We start from the raw sequence: 26,515 nt of genomic DNA, 5'->3' as shown, positions 1-26,515 counted from the left end.
AGGTAGCTGATATTAACTTCTGTTAATATGTAAACAACATTATCAAACAATAAAATTTGTACTATGTAAGACTAGAACAAGACATTGCTTACATTTAAATAAAACTCTCTCTCTCTCTCTCTCTCTCTCTCTCTACTAGATAACTATGTATTAAGATACAGTCATGCAGGTACAGGACTGTCACTCAAAGTTACAACTCTAAAGCAAGGACTAGGATCCCACATATGTAATCTGTACCACGTATTTGTTACATACACCATTTACAAATCCTTGGTCTGTTAGACTGAAGTTTGAAAAAAAGAAAAAAAAATGGGAGTGTCCTTGGAAAACACCATACTAGCCACCAGTGATGCAGTTACAGTTCCTGTAAATGTATTCCTCAATCTTTTCAAGTATCCCTTCCAAGAGTCAAACTGTACCCTCAGAATAGTCAGTTGAGGCTGCAAAATATTTGTGAATGTTATACACCACATATTTTGGGTTCTGAAAATACAGATAATTAACGAATTATTCCTACCTGGTAATTTATGTTTGAATGTGTAGTAAATAAGATGAAGTTTCAAAATTCTGTGTCTGAGTTAATCTGTGAGTGGCTTACAATTCAGTCTTTGTTGTCTGTAGTTCTTACAGAGAACATACATGTGGCAGTGATCGAGGTACATCAGTCTCTTCTGTTCCACAGTTCCCTAAGTATTGGATAAGATGATTTCTTTCTCTAGACTGTTGACTAAAGTGGAGGTACTTCAAAAAGAATATGTACATTTGATCACAAAGCATTAATATGAGGCTGACTGGGTGCTGTGTGCTTAAATGGACATGAGTGGTGTATGTCTCTGTAAAGGGGGGGCAGGAACTAGTGGAAATGTGGAAAATTAATCTTGCACCTATACAACTTGTCTGTGTTCAGACACATGTGTTTTTGCTGAAAGCATTTCTTAAAATGAATGGCTGTGCTGCAATTTTCAGCATGCATGTATGATGAAAACTTCATTGTCTGTGAGTAAAAGTATTAGTTCATCCACAAAGAACTGAAAAATTGCACAACATAGTTTTGAAAACTGAAATGTAATTACAATTTATTGTGCTGCAGCATGTCAAAAAGCAAAAAAAAACTACAGAATGAATATGGTAATATGCCCCATCTTTGTTTCTGCATTACAGTGTTGTTTCTCTCTTGTCTGTAACAATTATACATTATTTGATATGAATTAACATTTTGTCAATAAGGTGAATATAATGTTAATATTGATGAGTGGTGGAAATAAAACTTATTTGTCATGAGAGTTCAATAAAATAAAGAAAAATTTTGGCCAGTAATAATATGCAAAATGGTACACATTTTGATACATCTTCATTCTCCTAACTTCTTTATCTACTATGATGTTGAAGCAGCTATGATTTCTTTAAATGGGCCAATGTACTGCTTCTCTAAAAAGAATATTTTTACACTTTTCCTGTTTCTTTTCTGCAATAGGTTTCACCAAAAATTTCGGCAAGATTACCACTGCACTACTATCTTAAGATGTATTCAATGCTGTTTAATAAGATGGCAGATTTATTTAAAAAAAACACCAGTTATGTTCACATTTCGAGTATGGAGTTATGAGTATGAGGTGTATTTAAAATACTTGCCCTTTTGCATATGGCCATTAACATCAAACAATGTTTCAGTGTTTTGAATTATTTATGAAACAATGAGTGTGTTGATACATACAGAAAGAATATATAGTTTTGGGGTACAATAGAGAGCAGTGTGTAGACTCCACAGTATTTTATTGTGATAGCTTTGCAACATTTAGAGATGTCATCTAACTGCCCCAATGAAGTACTGTGGAATTTAGATAATGTGATAACCATACTCAAGGGATAGATCCACTGGGAAAACTGAAGAGATAAAACACAGCTCTGCTGAAACTTGACTGAAATGAGCAATTGCATTGCAGAGATGAAAATGGGCATCCTTTTAAGGCAATGCCTGCCTTATAGTATATGACCAAAGGTAATAACTGAAGAGGAAGTTTGCACACAACCACCAGGCTGCTTCACATGGCCAAGAACTATGCATTTTAGCAGAGCTCTCAGCCAGTACAGCATAAGTGCAACAAGGAAGCACAGAAGTAAAAAGAAAAGCACAATTTTGAACTGAAATGGTACTACACTTTTCTTATATTATTGTTACTGTTTCTTATTCCCACTGAAGATTATGAAAGATTCTGAGGTGCGTAGAATATACTATTAACAAGTGCCGTGAAATGAAACTCAACTTGCAAAACTTATAAGAGAGCATCAATAAGGAACTGATCAAAGTAGTGGTATTCTATGATAAATGAGGAGAGCTCATTAAATATCGTTACGAATTAGCAGTGTCCAAAGAAATAATCATATCTTAACTTTAGTTTTCAAAAATTACTTTAAAAAAATATTGATTCTTGAACTTTTATGTACTTTTGACAAAAATATCACGATTGCAGAGAAAAATTGAAATGTGGTTATACTGTACAGTTGTCTATATGAGAGTAATTTTTATGTTTAATTTTTTCTTGTTGGTGGTGAATATGAGCATCTTCCAATGTCAGGGTCATATACCACCACCAACAACCTGGATCATTACTTGTAACAGGTTAATGTTATTAATTTTTGTTATAATGCAAAAAGTTACAATTTCATAGGGGTTCCTTATATCATATATACAGGAAGGTAGCTTCTACAACAGTTCCTGAAAGTGTTAACTTGTTTATATTTATTCAGTTTGTGCAGTGTTAATGACTACTATGGGAACTGCTGTAGTCGCATCATCATCTGTAACAGTACTGATTCAGATATGTAATAAATACATTTGGATTAAAATCCTAAATTTTACATAATTTACACCTCACTTGAAAGCATGTGTCATAATTCTTTCAAAAATATTAATTCAGTTCAGTTCAGAGCTACGTTTTTACTTGCTTTTGTAATTTTCTCCATATCTAAGGTTAACTTCACGTGTCAGCCTTTACAGAATTACTCCTAAAAACAGTGAAAGACTGAAAATGTTCTCTGACATCAGACTTTATGTAATACACGCTTACTACTGCCATGCAAATTGAAATGTGATTAATAAAAAAAATTTGTTTTAGTATTATTAATTAACCTATGTGTGAAATGGTAAAGAGCAAAAATTTCATAACAGACCAAAGATCTCTCTGTTGTACACTAATTCAAGATGTAAACAAGTATCCAGCCTATCATACAATTTTGGGAGCAGCTTCTCTTGGATATCCTGTACCTCAGCATGATGTACTTTGTTTCTCATCAACTTTTGTTTTCACAATAACAAATGACTACACTGCACAGCCGCTGTAGTACATGATTAATGCATTTCAAAATTACAGTTAGCATCCATTATACTTATAAACTATAATTTAATTTAGCAGTATTTTTCAGAAGATGAATAATATTTCTGTGTTTGGCCATAATACACATGCTGAATTGTTTGCAAATTCTATTACCGCATTGCAGGGAACAAAAATTAACTATATTTTGTACCTAGATTAGTACAAAATGTCTCAGTAGTACGCTGTCATCTTCGGGTACAACAAAAAGTTGCCTGAAGAGGTGAGCATCCTTCTAAATAAATTACATTCATAAACAGCAACTGAAATGTTAACCTGTTCATTGATGCCTCACAACAGTAACAGCATCTGATTATTTTAACAATACATTAAATTATATGCGAAAGCTTTTATGAGATAGAAATGAAGTATACGACTACCAGTTGTCTGAAATGGAGCAACTGGGCCATTGATGGAATAAAAGATGACAAATCTTGAGTGGCAGCTACTTTAGCAATCTCCAGAAAAGTAGGAAGCAAAAATATTTTGTTAAATATTGCAGGTTTGTGGATGAACGATGTGCCACAGTAGTACACAAAGACTCCTATTATGTACTTTCCCCATGTCTCCCTCTTGACCTTTGCTTTCAAATGATTAGTTTCCTGAGAAGAATCTGCTGGTTCTGTGTACTTTACCTATGGCACCTTTGTCACAGTCATTCTAGTTGGGCAGTTAATAATGCAAAACTTTCTTCTAATTAAAGGTAACTTCTAAGTTATGATCAAAATTATGTTTTCTGTCACTGCTTGGCAGTATACCTTTATATTTATCAACAAAAATAACTACTGTGGATAACCTAAGTCTACAGTATTTAGTTTTATTGTTAAGCAGTTTTTGATTTAGAGGACCACCTTTTGATTTAGAGGGACATCATCAAGGGATAAGTAAACATTTTCCTCAAAGACAACATGTTGCTACACTCCTAAAGCTGTTCATCAGCATTGTCTTCAGTGAAAGTGATCGATTGTTGCCTAATGATTACTTTGTAAAACAGAGACAAAATAACAAAATAAATAAATGCTGTTGAAGCATCTTAAGTTTGGTTTTTACATTGACAAAAATTTAAACGATCAAATAATTCATCATATTGTATTGGGATAGTTGGTAAAATATGTTCCAGTACATTGATACAAAAAAAATCATCCATCCTCTGAAAAACTGCACATTGCTCCACAATATTAGCAACGCAGTTACACTGAGACTAGAATGACTCATCTTATGTACATTATATGACTAGATGCACTCAGATCTCCACATTTCAAACTGGAAATGGGATTCATGTAATATGAAAAATATATAAAAAGTAAATATAAAGTAAATATAAGTATATATACAGGCAGTATGATAAATACATTTTACTATTTTATATAAATTTATCTTACAAAGTATGAAATACATTATTTCTCAGTTATCACCTATGACGCAATGCAGCATCATGCAAGCATTCTATATATAAAAACAATGAGGTGTTACTGCCAGAATTATTACTTGGGGAGGCATAAATAACAAAATTTTAACAGGAGGGTTGTAACTAGGCGTAGAGAGTATATGCTCATGTGAGGTGACTAGCAGAAAACCACCATTAAAACAAATTTTTTTTCTGTGAACAATGACTAAAATAAAATTTGGCAGCAACTTAAATATTCCCATATGATAATGTCTGGAACAAGTCATTACAGACTGAGAAACAGTGCTACTATAAGCATTTGCATGCTAATTTACTGGAACCGGCAGGGGGTGGGGGGGGGGTGGGGGGGTGGGGGGAGCAGCATATGAATAAAATGATAGTAGGATTTTAGAATGAAGAGCTAAGTATACCTTCAAACAAGCATAAATGTATGAACTATTGTTGCACAGTCTTGTTGTTATAGATACTACATGCTGGAAGTTTGTTACAGACATAAATTTATAAAAAACAAATCATTTATATTGAGACAGTAACTGGTGTCCTTTCTTATACCTTTATTTGTGAGATTTAAACTGAGGATGGCTCTGACATGAGGATGAAACATCTTTGGTTAACATAACACAGTAATTATAAATACAATACTGTATTATTTACTTCCTGTAGAATTTCATATATGAATGCGATCACAACGAACCTTTCGGTTCTTCTTAATCAATCGGTACGAAAATGACTACTTGTGAAAAATCTAACTGTTACATTGCAATGACTAATGTATAAAATGAAAATCTGCCAAAAGAATTCAAGACATGCTGTTACAAAAAAGTGTACTTACTGCAAAGAAAATCCTACAGTCAGTTATTTTTTGCCAAGCAAAATGAGAGTTGCATATTGCTGCATTACTGTCAACTATACATACATTTATGTACAATAACATTTGTAGTCATTAAATTACTCTAAATAGTACAACAAATGGTAAAAGGTAATTGAGAAGCTTACTGTTACACAAAATTCAGTTTCCCTATGACTACTTTATAACACAGTTTGCCTTTCCATAGGACACTTTAGCTAAATGATAGCTTATGAAACCCATATGAGTAACACATTTACAGTTACACATGTAACATGCAAGATTTTACACTAACAGATTATATTAATTATAGACTGACTCTGAATAATGCAGCAGAGTACCATTATGAACAATACACTTACACATTTGATCTATGCATAACAGTTCTCATGTTGCAATCAAAAACACAAAATTAGGAACAACATTGTAAAAGTAAATGCACATCAGTCAGCTTATTCTCTTAGTGTTATTGGGCTCATACAGTGCTCTGCATACAATTTTTGAGACTAATTTGAATGTCAAATAAAGTTTTTTTCCTACTTTTCTCTGTATGCAAGAAAACCGATAGTAGTGTGTGGGATTATTTGCTGACTCAAGAATGACACCATATTTTGATAAAAAAAATTAATTAGATGTAAATGTCCTGATTATGAAGGAAGAGATGTGTAAGAAATAGGCTAGTGGCTTGAGGAGGTGGTGGTGTTTATTTTTGTGTTCTTGGAAACCTGATTTTTGAAAGATTTAGTCTCTTGTGATGTACTGTATTATATCTGTTTATCACCCCTTTAGACTGTTGAAGTTAAGTCCATGCATATATTGCATAGATCCTGGACCCAACAGGGAATCTTCAGGAATGGGAAAAGTGTTTTAATAGACAGCCATTTAGAGACTACTATATTACTTTGTTGTGTGTATTTTTCTCAAGTCTAGCTTGAATTGTAAAAGGGCTGAAAGATTGCAGAAAATCATCAGTAATTTTGTTAGTTAGGTACCATCAGATACTAGAACTGCTGAAATGTTATATTTTGTAACATCACATCTATCAGACATTCATCAGTCAGTAGTAGTTATGGTCCATTTGTTCCAAATGTTTACTGGCATTTGAAAACATCTTTACTATGATTAGTAACATGTGTTGATGCAAAAATATGTGCCACACCAACAAAATATTGTTCTGTCAACTGCTGTTTTGAATATTTCTTAAATGGGCACTACTGGAATACACTCACTCACTCACTCTCTCTCTCTCTCTCTCTCTCTCTCTCTCTCTCTCTCTCTCTCTCTCTCTCTCCACACACACACACACACACACACACACACACACACACACACACACACCACACCACACCACACACACACACACACCTCTAGTATGTTTGATCCCTGATTCAACAATATGAGCCCATAACAAAAAATAGTACAAATTATTGAAACACTGTTACTCAACAGAATAATATTTTTTGATGCACCAATACATGTAACTACTTTAAAGAAAAGAAAGCTCAAACTATAACAGGTAAACAGATACAAGCAAAGTGGCTGTGATAACTAATCATGAGGCAATGAAGTGATCCAGTGTAATTTTGGTGATGAGAAGTATTATGTGAAGAAAAGTTAGAGGCTGTGGAAGCCAAGCCTAAGGATAAAAGACTATGGAACACAGTACAACATGTTACTAATATTGCCTGAAGAGTTCCCGAAGTACAGAAAACTGTTAAAAGGATTCTAGAGAGGGAGAGCACATTAGAAGATAAAGCAATGCAACAAGGCAAGCCAGTCATTCCAAGTATTTTTATCACAGTTTAAACCTTCAGTTTTACTATTATTTCAGTATTTTGGAATTGGACATAACATAGTATGTTCTGCATAACACTTGGGCTTCTCACACCAGATAATGATTATATTCAACCTAATTGCATAAATATATTGACCTACACATTTAGCCAATAATTTAATGGATCTTTACATCAACAACACTGACAACAACAACAACAGTGGCAACAATGACAACAACATCAACAACAACAGTAACAATAACAACAGAGATATTACTGATGGCTGCACAAAGCAAATCAGGAGATGGAAAGTGGTTCAGGAAGGCACAGTCAGTATTACTGTAGGAAGCCTGTACAGCTGTGGGAAACCCACACAATTATATACACACACAATGAAGAGTGGGAGGTCCAGGAGCCATGTATTAGTCTTCATCTTTTTTTGCTTCAGTCATCTTTGGTATCCTGCTGCCATCGGAGCCCATGTTGGGGCAAGCCGGAGAACACGCGGAGGCTACCTATGGGCAGCTTCCAGGAAAATTAAAAAAAGTCACTTAAAAAGAGAGGGAGCCCTGAACATGGTCTTCAGCTGACACAAACACTGCTACTGCTGCTGCCGCCACTTGTTCCGATGTGTTGCTTTTGCATTCACAGTAAAGGTTACGTAGTAATATGATTTCCAGTATTGCAATATGTGAATTAGATGAGGGTGACACACTCTTAAAAAGTTATTTGATAATGGCAATACTGAAGCTTCATAATAGTTCACATTTACATTCATAAATATGGTAAGGAAAGTTCTGGCACAATGTAAATAACTTAGAAGTAGAGGAGACAACTCACTGAAATGTAAACGTGTTGACTCCTTTACTCCTAAATTATTTACATCTGTACTTGTTTCAAACACTGCTCTGTGTTGCCTTAAACTGATTATTTTCATCATTATTATTCTGTTTGTGAATCTTTCCAGGAATGAGTGCAGTGGCAGACACATTGTGGGTGTATGTGAAGTAACTTTACTACAAAAACGTGTGCTCAGCCTGAGATGTAGGTCGGCCTAATCAAAAAATGTAGAATACATAAAAAAGAAATAAGCTACGAGTTTGTAAAGAGAGAAAATCAAAGTGACCTGAACAGTCTGCGTGAAATGAAAAGGATTCTGTACGGTATTCAAGATTTTGTTAAAGTAAAAGAAAGGCATAATAAAGTATTCAGAAATTGTTTATTGCCTCAATAATTTTGTTTGAGAGAGGACTAGTTTGAGGTTGCAGTCAAAAACATGTTGGAAGAATTTGCTTAAAAAGGAGGTAAGTCACCAGCTTCACCCAGTAGCATTGTCACATAGAAACAAAGTAGGATTTTTAAAATCATAGAATAAAAAATTAAAATTTGGACAGCCAAGCTACAGCTTCCATACTGAGACAGAATCATCAACATATAATTATATGTTGAAACTGAAATTCTTGTTTTTTTTAAATGTTAAATACATAGTATTTTTAGAATAGTTCCCTTACAGGATATTGTACTGATCCATTCCTTAGAAAACAATATGCCTAATGACATGAACACTCAAAATTTGAAATGGTTCCAAAGAATCATATCTTGTCACCCAGAATGCTTAAAATATAGTATTTTGAAATGCTGTGTTGTAGCTGCAGCTCTTTAAGCTTAGTTACCCATAAAACATCTGTTTCAATTCAAAAACCATTGTTATAATACGTTAAAAAGCTTTGTTGATGTAACTGAACACCATAGCATCTTATAACTGAAGATAGAAAATTTCCAGCTATTTCCATTCTCCACATGAAGTTTAAGTATTTCCAGTGACTGAGGCAGTGGTCAAGCCTGTAACTTTAATTTGATAGTCAAAGTCTCTCACTTATCATATTGGATACTAGTGTGAAATTACATGTGAGTATTTTTCCGTTCATATTTTTTTATTTATTTATCTCATGCGGTTATTGATATTTTGGACAGGGTGTCCATGAGGTGGCTGCATGCAGTTTGTAGATTAATGTAATGTCTATGCTATTTTGTTTCCCAGTGCATTTTAAATGAATCTGTATTTATGTATGTTAAAGAAAATCCCTATGAAAACTCTAGGCTTGTGTTTATGCATTACTGCAATGATCTCATTAGTATAATATTGGAGCAGTTATGTACAGTGACCCAAATCCATAAACCAAATTGAAATGGTCCTTTTATGTATTCTGTTTGCAGAATGGAAAGTCCCCCCTACTTGCTGATACAGTGCTAACAAGAGGTGTTTCTACAAATGTACAATACGTATATCTGAACTTGTGTTTATTTACTTAGCAGTAATTCATTAGATATATAATATTTCAAAAATGTAAGATAATTTAATAAACAGAATATGTAAGTCCAATCTCTATGGATGGTTTTTAAATTTTGTAATTCTCACTTCATTCACAGTATGTTTTATGATATTCATAATGGTTTTTATTCCCATCTCTGACAATGGTAGGATGAAATGTTAACTAACAAGCACTGCCACCTGTCTGAAAAATCACATTTTTATTTTTATTTTTATTTAGGTGTAAAATATGCATTTCACAGTACAACTTTTCCCTCGGATTTGGACTTTGTACTGAGGAAACTGCCAGATGTAAGGATGAAAAACTGTATATGGGAAGTTAAATTTAAATGGAAAAATCCATGAAAGTGATGTTAAATCATTTTGAAATCTGTCAACTTGTTATTGCATCATGGCGTATGGTATCCCACAAAAGTACACTCCACAGGAAACTGAAATCCTGTTGAGGCATTGCATCAAAATACACCTTGATTACTATTAAAAAGTTCTTTTAGACTATTGATGTGGATTATCATTTTACATTTAATTTTTTTGTATATGTTTGTTTCAGTAATATCTGCCTTACCTACAAACATGTACTTTAGTGTCCCAGTAGAAATAATTATTTTATGAAAGTAGCTCAAGAATGTTCTCCAAGCAGTAACTGGGATTTATGGCAGGCCATAAAAGCTGTTAGTATTACTTCAGTATTCAGATGATCTTGCATGAGAAAACTAGGTAAGATTCCTACAATTTCCTGAAAGTATAACTTCTGGGAAAGCTGATAAAAGAAGATGACAAGATATGGTATGTCCATGACATTTTCTGAATTACTTTGCACATATGAATCTGTTGGTATTATTATTTAGTCATGTTTGCTTGGAGACAGGTTCAATACCTACTTTTTGTACTTCACATCATTACCATTCAATAAAGAGATTGGTGTGGGTGTGGGGAAAGGGGGTGAAATAGGGATACAAGAATACCAAACAACCATTCTATAATAAAACTACAGATGTCTTGTGGCAAAGCTGAATAACACTGACTCACAGTAGAATGCTGTTGGGGGTTGAAATTAAATACCTTAAAATTTTATTATTCATCAATAACTTGCAACTTACCAAAGAATAATAAATGAGGATTTGAAAAATATTCTCATTATAGAAGCAGCAAAGAATATCTTTAAGCTTACTTATTCACAGTTTCTGCAGATAATTTTGCATGCTTTATGGTATCTTTAAAAAAAAAATCAAATTTCTTAACATTGAGGAATGACAGCCACAAATACATCATCTCATGAAACAAGGGGGTAATTAACAGGTGGTGGTGTCTGCACATAGAGATTTGACTTAATAGTAAACAAAACATATGAAAAATATATTGAAAAGGAAAGCATGAATGTATCAAAACAGAAACAAATTTGTATTAACATTCTTGAAATGCTAGTTGCTGATGTTCGAAACACCTAAATGTACTAAATGTGGTTGATCACCAACTTTGTTCCCAGAACTATTTCAAAGAATCTTCTGTGTTTTTATTCACATAACTTAGTTATTTTATCTGTCATTTTATTTGCCAAATTATATTCTAAGAATTACTGGTATGTCTCAACTGTAATGCAGATTGTTCTGGCACATTGAATATCTTTTATGAAAAGTTCTTCCCCTGATATTGTTTATTGTTTTTATTGGGCTAAACATTCAAATGATAAAACATTTAAAAACATGAAATTAATGCTAACAATTCCCATATTCAATCTCAGAAAATTTAATAGCAAGTAATTAAACATTATTGTAAGTGGTTGGGTGAAGAGGACTGTGTGCAGATTGAAGAAATACCAGTAAAATGAGAAATCAATTGAATAAACCAAGGTGTAGGTCTAAACCTTTTTAAGTTGGGAATGTCATATTTCATGTCACAGGCGTGATTTATTTTTGCAGGCATTTGCTAAACAATCTGAGTTAAAAGTTTCTTTTGCACAAGAAACATTCATGATTAAACATGCGTGTAGTTGGCAGATTGGTCTCAAATGAAGAGCAGATGCTTAACTTTTGAGTGTGTGTGTAATGATAGTTTTAAAGCTAAATGATACAGAACTATTGTTAATGGTGTCTGCTGTATTCTGTGTTAAATTTTATACTTGTTTCCTAATATACATAAGAAGTTGTACAGTTCTAATGTCAGTATTAAAATTACCATTTTGTTTAATTCAAATTGACATGTTAGTGTTAAAACTGTAGTTGTATAGTTTTGTTGTGATAATTTTTACTCCTGACTGAAATATTTCGTTAGATTTAAGGCAATTTGGAAATGTGAGGAGTTTATTTTGAAGTAAAACATTGAAACAGAATTGATGTGCATAACCATTGTAAGAACTGCTTTTTTTTCTTCAGTGGGGGTTAACTATTGTACAATGTGTGTCAATGATTGTGATAAATTTTATCAGCTGCCTAAAATATCACAGTATAGTTTCAGAGTTCCCTGACTTTCAAACTAACACACACACACACACACACACACACACACACACACACACACACACACACACACACACACTATCCCTGGTTCTCAAGTTGAGGTAAGAAATGAATGCAATGCTATTTATGTGAAAATATTATGAGCATACATTGTATTTCTCCTGAAAATGACAGCAAACAAGCAATCATTTACTGATTCATACAAGTGGAGTGTGTGACTGGCTTTCTTTCATTTAAATCACAGTTACAGGGAACATTAATGTTGCTCAAATCTTATGTGACTGTGCTATGTGGGGTCACAAAGTTTGCTGTCGCTTCCTTTTGGCATGTTTTTCATCACAAAACAACTCATATTGTAAATAATCTTTCTTGATATCAAAGATAAATTGCTGTGGAATGATTCTAAGTACAACACATTTCTTTGAATATTTGTATGAGGGCCATACAGAATGAAAATGACCATTTAGTTATACAAAACAGATTATTTATTGGAAAAAAAGTACTGTTACATATAAGAAGCAACCTTCATTTTTCTACACAATCTCCTAAATTTGTCATATCTGGTCACGAACTTCAACATTACCGTATTATACTCCACTGCCACCAGTTCATTAAGCCAGGTGGTCAACACAAATCGTTAATGTGACGCTAAGAAAACTATGGTGAGCCATTCAACATAGGAGGTGAGAAATGTCTTCTGGAGAAATTGTGCTTCTTCAGGACAATGCTTGCCACCACACTGTTGCTGCACCTAAGAAAATGCTGGATCAAATGAGATGGGAAATTTTTGATTATCCACCCTATAGTATGGCTCCTACACCCTATAGTATGGCTCCTAGTATTTTCCATTTATCCCTAAGCTGAAAGATTTGTGGGCAGTTAATATTTTTTAAGTGGTGAAGAGTTGGAGAATGCAGTTACTGACTATTTTAATGAACTGGCAACTGTAGAGTATATAACATGGGAATTCTGAAGCTCATGACCAGATACAACAAATGTTTAAAGGCAGGAAGTTATGTTGAGTGGTGAAGGAAGCTTTATGTATGTTACAAAACTGTTTTTTTCTTATCAACAAATATTGTATTTTTAATTTTGTAGAACTAAATAGTATTTATTTTCTAGCTGACCTTCATATTTTTAACTCCTTGACATTACTGGTTTGACCTACAATCAAATCTCAAAAATGTGATCCTGTATCTGAGTAAGAATTTTTCTTTAATATTGCATGGTCAGTGATCTACAAGGGCACTGATTCTCCTGCATTGCACACTGGATGCATGACAAACACGAAAAATACTTTAGTGCAGCTACAGCTTTTTCACAGTTTCCTTCTGAGGTATGTGTATGTAATCATTATTATTGTGGTACATGATCCATCAATTGTGTACACATTATTTCAGCAAAGTATAACAACAATGTATGATCTGGTGCCTACACTACCTAACTCCATTGCTATAGGATGTTATGGGTGTGTTCAGTGAAATACTTGTATTAGTGGTAATGCAGTTATGACCCACTTCAACGTGAAAAATAGATTAAAAATTAGTTAGGATTTGTGTGTCCATGTGTGGGATAATCTCCACTGCAAAATATTGATTCATAAGCAGTGACTATTTCGTTTTTCCAGTGTCAGTTGCGGATAGTGGATATACATTTCACAGAAATATCATGAACAGTTACACTAACAGTCATCTGTGAAACATTTTGAACAGTGAATACGTTTGAAAAACTGAGTTCATTTGCACTTACAGACTTGTGAAACAGAGTGCAAAGCTTGAAATCAGGAACAAATACTACTACTACTACTACTACTACTACTACTACTAATAATAATAATAATAATAATAATAGCTTTAAAAAACAAGTTGCCCACCACTGGATTAACCACATAAATAATGAAAATGAGGCTGAAAAATCTATGGTCACCTACAGTTTCTAAGATGTATGGAAATTTATTACACTTATGTTAGTATTATAATTCCTATTACTTTGAATGTCACGATGTTACTAAACTGTAGCGCATAAACCTGACACATAAGTTACATCATTTTTGAGATGTGATATATACTTTAATTATTGTACCTTACCATGTTTATGTGTTACTGTTTTATATTTCTATGTACATGACTTTTTCCATGTCTTTGGTACACCATTCAACATAATATTCTTTGGACCAAACTATATAAATAAATCCAACATACAGCAAACTGTAATGTCCACTCCAGGAAACACGTTAAGTATTGTGACACTAAGTTTTCCTCATGAATTGAATATTCCATCAGTTTTTGGAGTGCAGCTGGGATATTATTAATTCTTGTACCTATATTGTGGCTTCCACCCTCTCAACCATTTTAGGTGAACCACTTGCAGGACTTAAGTACTTTACATTGCAGAGTAAATGTGTATTGGTTGAGCAAGAAGAAAGAAATGTTAAGTCTACAGCCTTTTTACTGTACATTGGAAATATTTCATCAAAAATTGGAAGAATAATGAAGAAGCATGAAGTAGATGTGATATTTCCATCCATCTACGAAGACAGCAGCTTTTCTAGGGTCTGTGAAGGATGATCTGATGTTACGAAGGATGGCTATACACAAAATTCCTTGTGAGTGGCATAAAAAGTATATAGGACAAATGACAAGCACTGTAAAAGAATGTTGCATTGAACAGCAGTGAAACACTCACTCTGCAGTGGTTTAGCATCTTATTTCCACTGTCCAGAAAAGTTAGGATACTGGTCACAACTTCATCCTACTTTGTTTCAGTGGTCAAGAAAGCTGTAGAAATACAATTAGCAGACAAACTTGCTCAACTGAGACTAGGGTTTCCTGTTCGAAAAATTATGGAAAAATCTTTATTTTGCACATGTGATCTCAAAGGAAATATTGTTTTATATCTACACGGCATGGCATTCCAACATATGCCATTTTTAATCAACAACCAAATACTTTGTAATCACTGTGGATTCATTGATTCTTCAATTGCTTTGTTAGGTTGTCAGCCAAAATATCAGTATAAGATTTAATAATAGCCTGCAAGCTCTCCCAACAGATGATGAACTATGTGAAGTATCATTGGTTGGAACCAAAGTAACCACTAACTACCAGGGAAGGAAGAGGAATTAAAACACAGTCTACATCTGGTGGTGCTCTGAAGCACAGTTTGAGTCTGCTTATGAGAAAATTTCTCCAAAAAGGAATATGAATTTTTTGTGATCTGTTAGGACTTGTGTGGGTGATATAGGCAAGGTTTTTGTGTTACTCTATAAAACTGGAAACTGTTTTAGAATAAAGAAATCAGTACTATTCTCATGGGTTATTAGGAGATAGAATGGAGTTCTTTTGTTTAAATGTTCAGTCTCCTTGAACGTACAAAATATGTGTGTGCCATTTTATTTGAGGTTGTTTCATTGTACCTTGACATGATATAAACTGTCACCTACAGGCTGTTGTGTAAACTGAGGCAAGAATTCATACTTAGTATCAAGTTGCACATACCACGCTGACACAGATTAGCAACACAGGTGACTTTGCTTAATGTCTCAAAAAATATTAAAACCATTCACACAACTCAATTTTTATCACAGCCAATGTGTAAACATTCAACTGGATGTAGGATTTTAATTTCCATCCTTCAACATCGAAGAACTGTTAAGGTACCAGTACATATGATATACTGCAGTATGTTCTATGAATTGCTAATTCTGAAGACTCCAAAATGGAAATTTTGAAACTAGTCATTGCTTAATGAATGTTATATGAATTACATAGGCAATTAACTTTTCTGTTTTAGAAATACTCTGCTTACAGAGAGAATCTGAAATGTAAATGTCACCACAAATACTCTCCTTATTAGCAACTATGAAAAACAGTATTGCATTCCTGTAGTACTCTGCCAAAACAGCCACACAATCATTGTTATAAAACTGTTTGAGCAAAGAAAGAAAACTAATTTTGTGTCATATCAAGAGCAAAATTCTTCTCTGAGGGGCAGAAATAATTAAATAATATAAAGAAGCCATAGATACTCCAGAAAAAAGAAAAAATAGGAAAACAAGGCTTTTTTTAACTTGAAACCTCATGCTATTGTTAATATGACAAAACTGCCCTGAGAACTTAAATGATTTTCTTCCTTCATGGAGGTGCACTATCATGTTGAACTTATTGAAAGGAATTGTTGCCATTTGACTGTAGATTGTTATTAATTTATTTCACAAAATCATGATTTGAGTTCTATAGCCATTGTCAAGTGGAATTTGAAATGTCAAAAATGTCTAACTTGCCTAAAATGACATGTCATTCTCGAAATACATTTATCTATTAATGTTCAGGTCAGTTCATGAGGCACATCTTTTTCATAGAAGGGAGTCAGAAGCAAAGGGGTATTGGTACACGTCTTGTAGTTTTGAGAAAAACAGTGTGTAGCATTTTCTGTTTGCTTCTTGGAATAACAGGTTAATGTACATGATCAGTTTTGCAACACAATTCATAGAAGTCTGTATGCACTTGTATCCCTTTGTTTTCAGAAAATTATGAATTAAGAAGAATGTGATTTATGCTTTCCCTCTAATGTTTTGTCATTGGTTGTTATCAATTCAGTTATAAAAAATTGCTATTTAGAGCTATAACAAAACATTTATGTAATGCTACATGAACACCATTCCTTTTGTGGCTTACAATAAGAAAGAATAAGAAATAAGAAATAATAAGAAAGGTCACTATTGAATGTGGTTTTCACCATCTGTTTTACTTCCCTCCATTCATAAACCACAAAAGGGTCAGTTAGATAACATACTACACAAAAAATCAGTAACCCTTTATGAACGTAACTGTTTCATGACATACTGTAATTATTTTGTTTTTCATTTACCATAGAGCACAGATTGGTTTTTCACTTTAATTTGTTTGCCACAATTCTACATGCCTTGCTATGCTCTAGACAAACTTCTCATTTTCTGGGAAATTTCACTTGTACCCCTTTGCTTCTGACCCTCTCATATGTAATGTAAACTATTTTCTTATAACATGTATAGGAAATATTGAGTGCAATTTTGTGTAAATAAGGAATGAGACAGTTTTTGACTATGTATTGTGTAATGATTAAAACTGATTCAGCAGATGTGCACTACACGATTTAACTGTTCAGTCCCTAGTGCTGTCATCTTCTCTGGAAAGAAAGAAAGACAGAGACGGACAGACAGACAGACAGACAGACAGACAGACAGAGAGAGAGAGAGAGAGAGAGAGGGCAGTGCAGAATAGTGAAAAGGATAATGTACTAACAATTCTTTGGTGAGAGACACACAAGGCACAATGTGGAACTGAATGAATATATTCTTACGATGTTTGCAATAGCTAAAATCTTAAATATGAATGAATGCTTTCCCGGGGTATACAGCTGGTGAAGAGTTCTTGGGCTTCCAACCAGGTGGTGGTGGTGTCTTCAAACTGCAGTATTTTGATGAGTGACATACTCATCACCTTCACCAGAAGATGTCACTCGTCGAAACGTCGCAGTTTGAAGACACCACCACCTGGCTGGAAGCCTGAGAACTCTTCACCAACTAAAATCTTTTATCCATTAATGCCACATAACTAAAGAGGTAAAAAACTTGTCAAAGAAGGTTACATTGCCATAACATATACAGTATTTGAAAACTGAAACTTAAGTCTTTAGGAAGTTGTTCATGTTACCGTACTCCCCCAGTAACTCAGGTAGCACTATGAATGTGTTTGACTGCTGAGCAAACATATTTTGAAAAATGGACACAGGAATATGTATAATGAACTAATTGTGTAAAAATGATCTAAATTATTAAGAATTTTCATGAAGCTGTGAGAACAGCTTTCTATGAATTTGTGAATTTTGATCTCATTTGTATTAAGTATTTTAGCTTTTCTTTTACTTGAGGAAAGAAATATTTTGGAGTTACTGTGGCAGACCCACATTTAACAACTAGGAAAGTAATGTTTGTGTGACATTTAACTCAGATTTATCTCTGTCAGCAGAGCTTGAGACCCACAACCCACCCATCTGGTTGTACTCATGGTTCTGAACTGTTATCAAACCACTGAATACAAGCAGAGAACCAAACTGAAAATATTTCTTATGAGAACTGATAGTCATCTACTCAGCATACAGTAAACCAAGAATATAGTGTGTATCTAATGCTGGGCATAGCATCTGCACTGAGACACACAAGTTTGTAAGATCTTTAACAAACTATCTTAAAGTGACAGATTTCAGTTGCTATTTTGCTTTGGTTATACTATGGCTTTCAGAAATACTACTTAAATTTGAAATGTCTTGTTTCTGCATGTGTATTTTATATGAGAGACAGATATGATTATAATATAGATGTACAGCTAAGATGAATTAAATTTGAAGGATGAAATGGTGAGATCTTTTATCTTGTTACTAAAAAAAATTGTTAGCAGAATGTCGGATAAGCTATTCAGACAAAATTAGACTAACTTCTCATTCAGAACTAAACCAAACTTAGATGTGCTAATTACATGAATGACTTAATAACTTGTTAAATTTTCAACATAAGTAATTATATTAGCTGTAATATACCCCTCCACTCTGCTTTTAAAGTCTATTTCAACATATATCGAATGTAAACTCAATCTTATCTAGAATACCAAACAATCAAAGTAGACTGTTACTCCTGTGTGCCATGCATACTCACTCTTCCTTTTCAAAATTCGCAAGTCACAGAAATTAATATTTGAAATATCTGTATTTGAAGAATAGAGTTGTTCAATGATATTAACAGGTTAAAAATTATCAAAGAATGAGTGTTGTGGACTAGTAAAAAGTGTGGAATCTCCACATAAATGTTTCCTTTATTATTTTTTCCCCTTCTCTAATACCTTTTGTGGAATCAAACTGTGTACACCTGGACTTTAAAACATGTCAAGTTTTAACCATGAATAATGGTTAACATTCTTTACCTTTCAGTGTCATGGAAATTTTGGAAGAAGCATGTACAGAGAAAAAAGTCAGCAGTAGCAGCAGCAACAGTAGCAGAGTATGTATTAAATTTCTCAACTCACTCTTAAGTAAATGTACAGCTAAAAGGCATGCAAGGCTGAAAAATCTTTTGACCTTTTCATTTCACATTTAACGTCCTTCTGCATAAGCTTTCATTTGTGCTTTTAGAACATTTCACTACTCAACAAGAACTCTAATAGCATTTAGAAAGTGTATACACTGTATACAGAAAAATCTTTTCTTTACACTAATTGAAGTTGTCCTAAAAATGAAGTTATTTTAAAACCATGCATTAAATTTCAACAAATATCTTTTTAAATGTTACAGCATTATTATTTCATAATTCATTGTCAGAAATCAGATGCTTCCAGGGATAGTTGCAGTGGAGATGAATCTTTATGCACATCCTTGAAATATGATCTTAAAGAACTGACCTTAAAGTAAATTTTTAAAATAATAAACTGCTGTGAAATGATCCAATGTTTAAATTAGTCATCAGAAACCACACATTTATAGTTAATGCAATTAATGAACACATTACAGGTTTAGATTGAATTTTACGGCATAAGTTGCACTTATTACCACATTTCTTTTTAATTTACTTCTGTTGATAGTTGCCTTAACCTTGGAAAATATTCTGAAGTGTTGCAGCTTGATTTGAGACATGTAATGGTGAAGAAAAAAATTTACCCTGAGTTGAATCAACATAACCATTATGAGATAGACACGTGTAATTTCCTTGTTTTGTATTTTGTATGTTTTAGAGGAGAGAGCTGTGCCTTCTACTATACATTTAGTAAAGCGTGTGTTAGAAAAGGATAGGCTAACATTAAACTTTGAAATCTGGTAACCATTCAATATTTAGTAACAAGTAATTTCAACTTTTCCACATTAAACAACTCTCATACACACAAACTGAAAGGGAATATTGTACATTGTTATATCTCACATTGAGATCAGATTATTTGAGCACTTAGTCATGGTAAAGCATAGAAAGAAAAGACATCAATAACAATCAATACATGTATATGCATAATTACATGATTATGTATAAGTATTACTACATACACTGGCACGAGATTTCTCTTCTGTGCCCCTTTGCAACTCTAAGAAATAAACTTCAACTTATCTTAAAGTATTCTATTAATGTTTGCAGTCACGTGAGAACAGTGTATCCTAGGATGTCTGGTTCATGTGACTGTACATTGCTACTAATATATTTGCCTCTTGCATTGTTGTGCCTCAGGTAAATGATGGGAACCATCATTCAGAAATAAATCACAAGTTTATTACATATGTTACAGTCTGAAGGACTTTAAAATTTAAATATGTTCAATACATTACATGCATGTACCATTTAACATCAAAAACATACAGTTATTTATATTGTCCTGTACAAATTATGCATCGAGTAATTGTTAAATATCAGATTAACAAGTGACGCAGCTCTCTTATGTGGAAACACTTATTATCAGCTGAGTCTAAAGTTATGCAAAAATCTCCCCCACTCTGGCTCTTCTAGATTTATAGTCAGTGGCTTCAGTGAGTTGCTGTTGAATAACTGAATAAATATTATGAAATAAAAATAATCCTCTGACAAAGTCAACAAAAATAAACATCTAATCCATATAAACACCGACATTAATTTACATCATTAATGATACTGTTGTCTATCTCTACAATATTAAATACAACAATGTTTTCCTCTCATCAGCAACACATAAACTTACATGTATATAACTGTTTGTATTGTCCGTATAGTGAGTGGTGTGACTCAAAGCACCAACCAGTCCGGTATAATCCTCAGGTGAACTGTGAGCACTTACCTTACTGCATCATTTGATCACCTGCAATAATAAAGTGAACTTCTCAGAAGCTTAAAGACTCTGACATGATAACACATTAACTGTTGAGAGCAGTATTTGTATCAAAAGTAGAAAAAGAAGTTTTAAATGGAACAGCAGTCAGGAAAAATACAAACAGTTGATTATCTTGGCTCATTATTCAATTGTTGAATCAATCTTCTATTATCCATATTTGAGAATTACAAGTAAGTGTTTGCTATTATTCATCAAACGATCATCACTGTAAACAGCCCTGCACTGCGAAAATACACTCGAAGAATAAAAAATGATGAACCATGAAGGAACTTATCATAATGGGATAGAAATCAGTAGATGTGATGTCCATATTCAGAGAAATGATTTCAGAAAAATTAAATGATTTATTCAATAGAAAAGACTTCACAAATAGAGTGAGTGTCCACCTTTGTCCCTTATAGAAGCAATTATTTGGCTTGGCATTTATTGATGCAGTTATTTGATGTCCTCTTGAGAGATATCATACCAAATTCTGTGCAATTTGTGCACTGGATAATTAATATCCTGAGATGGTTGGTGCCCTTAATACTCCAGATGGTTCAACTCAGCAGAGATTTAGTGATCTTGCAGGCCAAGCTGAAATTCGGCAAGTGTGAAGACAAGCAGTAGAAACTCTCACCATGTGCTGGCAGACATTATCTTGCTGAAGAGTAAGCCCAAGATGACTTGACATGAAGGGCAACAAAACAAGGCCTAGAATATTGTCAATGTATTGCTATGCTGTAAGGCTGTCACTGACAAAAACCAAATGGGTCCTGCTACATAAAGAAATAGCCCCCAGACTATCACTCTTGGTTGTCAGGCCATATGGGAAGTGACAGTCAGGTTAGTATCCTACTCCTGCCAGGAGAGTGTCCAAACAAGGCTTCAACCTGGAATCTCATTGTCTGGAGTAGACTTGTATTCAGTGATGAGTTCTGCTTCAAATGGAGCCCCACTGACCAGCTAAGACACGTCTGGACACACCCCCAAACAGCAGTGGGATACCAACCTGACTGCTGCCAGCCTTAAGGCCCAACAACCAGGAGTGATGGTCAGGGGTGTCATATCTTTTCATACCAAGACCCCTTTGGGTTGTCGTCCACAACAAACCTTACCGCACAGTGGTATGTCGACGATATTCTGTGCCCTGTTTTGGTGCCTTACGTGAGACGCAATCCTGAGCTTACATTTCAGAAAGGTAATGGTGACCCACACACAGAAAGAGCCTCTGCTGGTTTCCTCAAGCTTACCAAACCCTACCTTGGCCAGCAAAGTTGCTGGATCTCTTCGTCTTCTGAGAAATTTTGGAGCATTATGGGCTGGGTCCTCCAACCAGCTTAGGATTTTGATGATCTAAGGTGCCAGTTGGACAGAATTAGACACAAGATCCATCAGTAGGACATTCAATGCCAAGCTGAATAACCACTTGCATGAGAGCCAGGGGTTAATTAACACATTACTGACACAGGTGCAGCAATACTATCAGTCTGCTATGTAAGGCAGAGCAGAGAACGTCTTCATCAGTCTTTGATGTCTCACATGAAGACAACTGGCAGGTGTCCAGCTGAAATATCATGGAATGAAGTTTACGATGACCAGCTTGTGATTCTAAAATCTCTTTGAACATTTAATTTGCTGGGAATTTTTTTAATTTCATGACACCTTACGTATCAAATATATTTACATCTAATTGCTGATATATCCCTTTGTATTGCATTTGGGGTTTCTTCTCATTCCATTCACATACATAGTGTGGGAAGACTTACTGCTTAAATGCCTCTTGTGTATGCTGTAATTAGTCTAGTCTTGTCCTGACAGTCACTGAGGGAGTGATAATTAGTGGGCTGTAGTATATTCCTTACCTGCTGGTTAGCAGAACTGAAACTGGGCTTTTGAAGTAAAGTTGGTATTCGTTTGAGTTTTTCAGCACTTTTATGAAGTCAAACAAGAGACTACACAAACTGCCATTCAAACACTGAATCAATATTTTACAATGTGTTGCATGAGTGTTTTGTAAGTAATCCCTCTTGTGGACTGGGAGCATGTTCCCAATGTCCTACCAAGTAACTGAAGTCTGCTGCCTGGTTTTATGAACTACTGAGCCTATTTAATCATTAAAATTTTATATCCCCCAAACTGTTACATCCAGGCTGAGTTGATTGATTCTGTTTGTGACTCATTGATATTGAAGTTATAGGCCACTATCATCTGCATTTTTAGATATTTAAAGCAACCTCACAATTTTTTAGATTACTGCTAATATTATCTGCCAGGATATTAATGTACAACATTCTGGTATCTGACAGTGGTTCAGATTCCCCGCCAATGGAGTCTGTGACACTGCACATACAGTGCAAGCAGATGGAACAGTGGGTGCATTCTCTGTGAAAGTTCTCCACTTAAATACATGCATTGTTTCACATATGGCTCTTACCTTGAAAGCACTGGATCAAGCTGTTTGATATGGTGTCTGACTATTGCTTGTTGCACTGTTTCTCCTTTTGGTATTCACTCTGGAACTGATCTTGTCTGCTTACAACCACTTTGCTGTGTTTCAGACACTGGTTTTAGCCATTCATTCACTGTGTGAACCAAGCCATTACCAACCACTTGAAACTGCCATTTGTTCTATCACTCACCCCATCACTACATTCTAAGTGATTTTGATCTTTTGCTACTTATGCCAAGTAGGATAGTCAAGTGGCAATGAAGTTGTAACTGATACTAAACACATGAATGTTGAAGATCCTAGAACACTTCTCTGGGACACACCTGAAGTTACTTCTACACCTGTAGCAAAAACTATTTCCAATACACTGTCATTAAACTGTTGTATTCTATTTGTTTGGATAGGCTAGAAGCAGACATAATACTGTTAAAAGAGAAGCTGCTACTGTGGAAAACATTAATATTTTTGCTTTCCTAATTAAAATAACCAGATGCTGTTGCTCTGATATTTGCTTAATGTTTACCTGTTGTTGCTAATGATAGACAACAAAGGAAAAAATAGTTGCTGTTTACATTGAATATTGCACTTTTACTACTAAAAGGGAGTTTTTATATCTGCAGCTTTAAAATCAGATAATTTTTATAAATAGCAACTAATAAGATGTACTTCTTTTTCTTTTGAATTTCTAGTAGTTTCTCCATTTCTTGTCTTACACTTTCAGGCAGTTTATTAAAGACCCTTGCACTGGATTATGTATGAAATTTTCCTTGCATTTTTGTTGCTTCTATTATGTTTGCATGGACTGCAATTCGGTTGAAACTGATAGATAATCCTATTCGGAAGTGGCATTTATATGTAACTGTTCTTCTCAGAACACATGAATTCCAATGTCTCTGAAGATCTCTCTGCAAGAAGTGTACTTACCTATTTTACACAATATTTTTATGACTTGGTATTTCAGAATAAATACTTATTTACTTTAACTATACTGTGCTCAGAGACTTTTTAGACTGGCAAGCAGTGAAAGCGTGCAACATTAGCCAGCATTAGGTGCCTATAGGGTGATGGTGACAGAATTTCTATTTGCTGTAATGACTGGCAGTGTGCTTTAAATGTGGGAAAATGTAAATTAATCCAGTTGAGTAGGAAAACCAATCCTGTAATGTTTGACCACAGAATTAGCAGTGTACTTCCCAGCACAGTTACCTCGATTAAATATCTGTGTGTAACATTGCAAAGTGACATTAAATGAAGCAAGCATGTAAGGTTTGCTGTAGGATAGACAAATGGTTGACTTCATTTCACTGGGTGAATTTTAGGAAAGTGTAACTCATCTCAAAAGTTGACTGTATACAAAAACCTGTACGACTCATTTTTGAGTACTGTTCAAACTGTTTGGGATCTGCACCAGATCAAATAAAGATGAAGTAGTGTGCTTACATTTTGTGGCATGCAGTTGCAGCTGTAGCGGTTATGAAGCTAAGTACTGACAAAGTTATTGTGCACTGTTATACAGTTATTAAATTTAATAGTTTTCAGTGGTGTTTCATGCTGTTTGTGGCGAAATAACAGTTTAACCCTTGAGCGGGTGCGCCTTTGTATGAAGTACGCCAACTGCAAACAACATTGTCATGCACAGTTCCTTTGTTGTTTTAAAAAAACAAGCCCCTACCTATTCCTACATTATTGTTTCAGCTAGCACAGTGAGAAGTTGTGTTGTCATTAGTTCATGTGAGCTACAATAATTTTAAATAAACTGCGAGTGTGTCATCTTAGTGTACAAAGTACACCACATGCCCAGTCATGTAAGTAATTTTTCCTTGACTTTTATTTCGTTCCTTTTTAATTGAATCAAAAAGTAACACAAGTGGGTATATCACTGTTCAGGGCAAGATCAATGCTGACAGACAACGAGATTGATTGGTTACTCAATGAGGATCCAGAGTTCAACTCTGTACCAGACAACAAAAATGACGACGACTCTGAAGAGGAGGAGGAATTTATCAGATAAAGTGACCACGATTCACATTCTGATCAAGTCTGCGATTCATATGACTGAAGAGCCACTCTCCAATAGTGGTATTTTTATTTGGGGAAGGGGGAGGGGGGCACAAAAATGTGTAAATGGAAAAAAAATGTCCTAATGTGACTTAAAACACAAAAAGAAAGAATATTGTGGAAATATTCCCTGGGTCTACATGTGTTGTCAGAGTCACAAGTAAAACAGAGGCTTTATGGACAATACTTAGCCTGGAAATGATTGATGTAATTGTAAAATACAGAAACATATACATTCAATCTAAGAAAGAATGTTCCAGAGAAAGGGACGCTGAGGAAACTACAAAGTGTGAAATAATGGTATTGTCAGGATTGCTGTATCTCATCGGGACTGATAAAGCAAACCACACATATGTCATTGAACTGTGGACAGCAGATGGTACTGGTATGGAGATTACAAGAGCTGTGATGAGCTAGAGAAGGTTTCTGTTCCTTTTACGATGTATCAGTTTCGACAACAAGAGTACAAGGCAAGAAAGAAGAGTAACTGATAAAGTTGCTGCAATAAGATAAATATTGGATGCCTTTGTGGTGAACTGCTAGAACGCTTACAGTGTAGGGCAGTGTAGATGAAAAGTTGCGAGCTTTCCGGTGTCACTTTGTTTTTGTTCAGTATATCCCAAACCAACCAGCTAAGTACAGGATAAATAATTTTGTTGAACCAGATGCTAAAACATTCTTCACTAGTAATATTGAAGTATATTGTGGAAAACAACCTAAAGGACCATACAATGTTTCTAATTCTACCTGTGATACTATAGGAAGGCTAGTTACTCACACTGAAGGCTCAGGAATAAATGTTACAATGAATGATTGGTACACTAGCTATTCCTTAGCCAACTCTCTTTTGAAAAAAGTGACTAACACGCATTGGTATGCCAAGAAAAAACAAACGTGAGATCCCACAAGAATTTTTAACCTGGGAAAATTAGGGCCACCAGCACCTCTTAATTTGATTTTT

At 34.4% G+C, this 26,515-nt stretch overlaps 1 protein-coding gene across 1 annotated transcript in view; it reads right to left on the bottom strand.

The window, feature by feature from the left end:
- Positions 1–6,980: 6,980 nt before the first annotated feature.
- LOC126106173 (uncharacterized) overlaps positions 6,981–26,515 on the bottom strand; it is a 463,842-nt gene continuing 444,307 nt past the window's right edge. Inside the window, exon 34 of the mRNA XM_049912411.1 lies at positions 6,981–21,032. The gene's annotated coding sequence lies outside the window, so the exon portion shown is untranslated. The remainder of the gene's footprint in view (positions 21,033–26,515) is intronic.

Source organism: Schistocerca cancellata, chromosome 10, assembly GCF_023864275.1.
Source record: "Schistocerca cancellata isolate TAMUIC-IGC-003103 chromosome 10, iqSchCanc2.1, whole genome shotgun sequence".
NCBI classification, from domain to species: Eukaryota; Metazoa; Arthropoda; class Insecta; order Orthoptera; family Acrididae; genus Schistocerca; species Schistocerca cancellata.
This window is presented reverse-complemented; position numbering and strand designations above follow the sequence as displayed.